The sequence below is a fragment of the Somniosus microcephalus genome, chromosome 4 (assembly GCF_052327205.1).
Source record: "Somniosus microcephalus isolate GS21.2 chromosome 4, FLI_Smic_1.0, whole genome shotgun sequence".
Lineage (NCBI taxonomy): Eukaryota > Metazoa > Chordata > Chondrichthyes > Squaliformes > Somniosidae > Somniosus > Somniosus microcephalus.
In genome coordinates, this window is record NC_140990.1 from 238,969,312 (window position 1) to 238,975,311 (window position 6,000).

Genomic DNA, 6,000 nt, shown 5'->3' on the forward strand with positions numbered 1-6,000 from the left:
AAATAACCTGGTATGTTTAATTCCCAGGCATTGTCAACCTGCAGCCATGTTTCTGTAATGGCCACAAGATCATACCCATATGTAGTTATTTGTGCCATTAACTCGTCTATTTTGTTACGAATGCTACGTGCATTCAGATAGAGAACTTTCAAATATGTTTTGTGACCATGTCGCCTGTGCTTTTCCGACTCCGGATGAGTTCGCTCGCTTGCTCGGTGAATTCCCCGACCTGACAAGACCCACGTTCTCCTCCACAGCCACGAAACATGGTGTGGAACACCACATCACCACCAACGGCCCCCCGGTCTACGCGCGGGCCCGGCGCCTGGAACCTGGCAAGCTGGCGGTCGCAAAAGCGGAGTTCGCGACCATGGAACGGTTAGGGATTATTCGCCGGTCGAATAGTCCCTGGTCTTCACCCCTCCACATTTTCCCGAAGCCTGGCGGCAGATGGCGGCCATGTGGCGACTATCGACGCCTAAACGACACCACAACTCCTGATCGGTACCCGATCCCCCACATCCAGGATTTCTCTGCCCATTTGGCAGGGAACACTGTCTTCTCGAAAGTCGACCTCGTCCGGGGCTACCACCAGGTCCCAGTTCATCCCCAAGACGTCCATAAGACCGTAGTCATCACCCCATTCGGCCTTTTCGAGTTTTTACGAATGCCGTTTGGGTTGAAGAACGCCGCCCAGGCTTTCCAACGCCTGATGGACTCCGTGCTGCGGGACCTCAAGTTCCTCTTCGTCTACCTGGACGATATTCTCATTGCCAGTCCCACTAAAGAAGAACATATCTGTCACCTATGCACCCTTTTTCGACGTCTCAGCCAACGCGGCCTGATTATCAACCCGGCCAAGTGTCAGTTTGGCCTGCACCAAATTGATTTCCTGGGGCATCGCATCACTTCAGAGGGAGCGGTTCCTTTACAAGCGAAGGTAGAGGCGGTGACATCCTTTCCACGCCCGCAAAACATTAAGGCCCTGCAGGAATTCCTAGGCATGGGAGACTTTTACCATAGTTTCGTGCCTAAGGCAGCACTACTCATGCAGTCCCTGTACGAGGCCCTCAAGGGCAAGACTGGCAAGAATACGGAAGACTGGACGGATGACATGGCCCGGGTGTTCACCGACACCAAAAGCGCCTTGGCCAACGCGACTATGCTGGCGCACCCGCTGCCAGGAGCCACCATCGCCCTCACCACCGACGCGTCAGACTACGCAATCGGCGCGTGCAAGAGCAGTGGGTGAACGGGACGTGGCAGCCGTTGGCATTCTTCAGCCGTCAACTACGGCAGAACGAGAGAGCATACAACACGTTCGACCAGGAGTTGCTCGCCCTTTTTCTGGCCATCCACCATTTTCGCTTCCTCCTGGAAGGACGTCCCTTCACCGCTTTTGTGAACCATAAGCCACTCACCTTCGCCATGGCCAAGACCGCCGAACCGTGGTCATCCCGACAGCAATGTCAACTGACCTACATATCTGAATTCACCATGGATATACAGCACGTGGCCGGTAAGGACAACCTGGTGGCCGACTGCCTCTCCCGCACGACCGTCAATACGGTTCATTTAGGCATCGATTACACCCTCATGGCAGTGGATCAAGCCTCAGACCCAGAAGTCCAAGCCTACAGAACAACTGTCACTGGCCTCCAGTTGGCCGACGTCAAGTTCCATTCGGCAGGTAACACGCTCTTGTGTGACGTCTCCGTACGGGACCCTCGCCCTGTCGTACCGGTCGTCTGGCGCCGCAAAGTGTTCGACGCCATACATGGGTTGTCACACCCAGGAATGAAGGCCTCTCAGAAGCTGATGTCAGCGAAATTCGTATGGCACGGCATGCACAAGGATGTCCGCGACTGGACCAACACCTGCGTGGTCTGCCAAAAGGCCAAAGTACAGCGCCACATCAAAGCTCCATTGGCCACCTTCACAGTTCCGGAGCGTCGTTTTGACCATGTCAATGTGGACCTGGTAGGTCCACTCCCACCCTCCCATGGTTTTTCACACATCCTGACCATGGTTGACCGCACCACCAGATGGCCGGAGGCGGTTCCCCTATCATCCACTACTTCGGCGGACGTGGCCAGGGCATTCATTTCCACCTGGGTCGCCCGTTTCGGAGTGCCCACAGATATTTCTTCAGACAGGGGACCACAGTTTTCCTCCGAACTCTGGAATGCAGTGGCCCAAGGACTCGGTGTCAAATTACACCGCACCACAGCCTACCACCCAGAGGCGAATGGTCTCTGTGAACGTTTCCACTGCTCACTGAAAGCCGCCCTGAGGGCCAGCCTCCAGGACGCTGGATGGGCAGACAAGTTACCGTGGGTCCTGTTGGGCCTTCGCACGGCCCCCAAAGAAGACCTTCACTCTTCATCAGCGGAGCTGGTGTACGATCAACCACTGCGAGTCCCAGGGGATTTCCTACCAGTATCGACGAAGCCTTGGTCCGCGTCTGACCAGCTTACTAGTCACCAGGAGGCGGCCAGATGTTTCGCGCCGGTGCCCACTTCGCACCACGGGCTGCAGAGTTCGCACGTTCCCACGGAGCTTCACAAGGCGGAATACGTCTTTATTCGCCACACTGCCCATAGGGATCCACTCAAGGCCCTATACACTGGTCCCTTCCGCGTGTTGGAGGCCGGGGACAAAACCTTCACGGTAGATGTCGGTGGTAAACCAGACCACATTTCAGTCGATCGCTTAAAGCCAGCACATCTGGACCTCGACCGCCCCGTCGAGACAGCACAACCGCCGAGACGAGGTCGGCCACCCATCGCCGTTACGGCAGACCAAGCGCAACCGCCCGCCAGACCGCCAGCCGCCCAGGAGCCTCCACCTCGGGAGTACAGGAGTCGTTCCGACAGGCTCATCAGACCCCCTTGCCGTTTGACTTTGTCCGTTAAAGCGAATTCTGGGGGGGCGCATGTGGCGGAGCCACTGAATGACTCTGGGCAACTGTATATAATTCCCTTTAATGATGTTCTAACACCAGCCTAAGCCTGTACCAGTGTGTTAGACATTACTTTGTTTTGTATATAGTGTTTTGTATTTACGGGGCGTGGCCCCTTTAAGAGCACGGGAAAACGCGGGTAAACGCGATGACATCACGTCGCAAACCACGTGACTGCCCAAGCAGTCCTTGTGCAATCTCCATCTTGTTAAAGACCTGTTTGATTGATCTCCTGAGTCGACCTCAGTTATTAGTTAGGAATTCGTCAATTCCTACATTAGCATCTATTTTTTCTCATTAACTGTCCAAAGTAAAGTTGTAAACACATTAAAAAAATTAAGAAACTACATATATTACAATAACATTATTAAATTTATCTATTGAATTGTCTTTTGTGTATTATAATGTTGTTATTTGAAGGCCTTAGTTCTTCCCAAGAGTCTGGGCATGGACTTGACGTTTTTGCCCAGAGCTGTGATGCTGTAAACTGAATTTAGATTGTGCAGTTTGAGTGTGTGCAGAGTACCTAATTTCCCAGTATGCATCAGTATCAGTCAGCTATACTGATGGAATATTTTGCGTGAGATTTTGGCAGTTTTTCAAATTATTTTTTAAAAAGGTAGAGGATAACTCCTAACAGCTTTATTCAGGTAAGGTATGTGTGTGTGTTTTTTTGTATGTCTGTGTTTGTGTGAGAGAGTGAGAAAAAAATTGTCTGTGTTCTGATTACACACCTGTTATAACTTTTATTTTGTGTTCTGCAAACTTCAGAAAGTGCATCAAGCTGAGAGCGAGACCCTATCAAGGGAAATAACAGATAGGAGGGGAGGATTGGAGTGAATCGGGTTGAGACTGTGGGAGCATCTGGCCTCACCACTTGCCTTTGGGAGCGCAAGTTGGAGCAGGGGGAGTGAATGAAAAGTTAAGAATAAAGTGAGTGACAATAGATTAAGGCAGAGGGAAAGATACAGGGGCTGAGCTGTAGCTCAATGGAAAAAGGGCTTGTTAAGTAAGGAAAACTAAAGTTATATATAATGGATAAGTCAATTAAATTCTCCTCATTATGGAGTTGTATTTTAACTTTTATATAATTATGTAATATAGAATTGTGTGGATTGTCACATAGAGGGAATAGGAGAAATGTATAAAAACTGGCAATTTGTATTGAGTATTTGGATTGATAAAGGCCTAAGATACTGAGCTCAGAACCATAACACATTTGAATCACCAACCAGGATCAGTGTGGGACTAAATTGGACAGTTCTTTCAAACAGCCGGCACAGGCACGACGGGCCGAATGGCCTCCTTCTGTGCTGTAAGATTCTATGATGCTAAACAACCATCCTTAGATATGGTTGTAAGTAATGCATTTTAAGTGTATGTTTAAGTACTATGGCATGCACTGTATGCTTAATAAATCTATGACACCTGACTTCAATGTTCAACAGCCTTATCAAAAACTTTACGCTAATAAGACAGAGAGAAATAGCAATGCTAAAACAACAGAGACTGTTAAAAGAGAGACCATATTCTCTAACTTGCTATATGCAATGGCATGGGGGGGATCGACTAATATATTGGCTCAACATTTGCGATCGGAGGCTTCCCGCGGGCGGATGCCTCCGACCAGTAAAATATCCTGGTGGCCCGGGAGATACGGAGGCTTGCCACCCTAGGCCTCTCCGGGTACCTGTGGGTAGAGGCCCACATATATCAGCGGTGCATGGGATCCCATGCGCCCCTGGGATCACATGGGCCGGCCCAACCAATAAAAGAAGGGAATCCCCATTCATGCTTATGCGAGTTCTGTATGTATGGAAACCCCATAAGTATGAATGGGGATCGTTTAAAAAATACACAAACACATGAAATAATGTTTTAAAATTACATATTTAAAATTAATTCAAATGCCATTTCATTAAATATTTTAAACAAAAATTTAATTTTTTGAAAAAAAATATATGTTTTAAAGGGGCTAAGAATAAACTTACCTTATTGGACATGGTGTTTAATGTATAAATGAGTGATAACATTTTATTTTTCTATTTTTTAAAACTCTTATGCTGGTAAAAGCAGGCCTTACGCCTGCTTTTACAAGGCGTAAGAATTTCACGGAAATTCAGCGGGCGGAAGTTGGGCAAATAGCGCAACTCTCTGCCCACAAAGGCCCTTTTCCCGAGGGTGCGGAGCATCTGTCAAAAGGATTCTCGACAGATCGTAAGTTCTGGGTTTTAGCGCATACGCTTCGCATGCCTAAACTCGGAACTTGCGTGGCCCCTACGGGCGGGTGTGCACCTCGTACGCACCTGTAGGGGTCGCAAGATACGGCCCATTATAATAATCTAGAACATAATAGAATAAAACTTTGAAATCCTCAAATTTGCTTTAAAAAATATTTTTCTTATAGTCTTAGCTTCTGACTCAGATTTTTTGGTTCATGGACACCATTGTTACCCTGAACACTAGCAACATGTGGCGTTCATTATATAGTATCACCGATCCAAGTGTAAGGTTTATGTGGCATTGCTGAATAAATTCATGATTATTACTTGTCAATCAAACTGAGAACAAATTGGGGCTGCATCAGGCCCTCAAAGTCTTTGCTATACAAGTTACATGACTGCAATTGTAGCAGAAAAGATAGATCAAGGGTGCTGAGGAATTTATTCATGTGGTTTTTCTTAATATTGTTATCTCATTTTTTTATGTGTGTGTGTCTGTGTTTTGGGTTCATCGTGGTAAACAATGTCGAGGCTGGGGAATGCAAAACTGCTCTGCAGTTTGGAATCCAGTGTACAGGTTAGATGTGCAGTAAAGCTCTCTTTATGCTGTCCCCAAAATACGTCTAAACCAAATCATAAAATCATAGAATGGTTACAGCACGGAAGAAGGCCATTCGGCCCGTCGAGCCCGCGGCAGCTCTTCAGCTAATCCCACCCCCCGCCCTTTCCCCACAGCACTGCAAAACCTCAGAAGAGCAGCTGTTTAGCACTTCAATTTCTTATACCTTACATCCTTATGACCTTTCTAAATGAGGC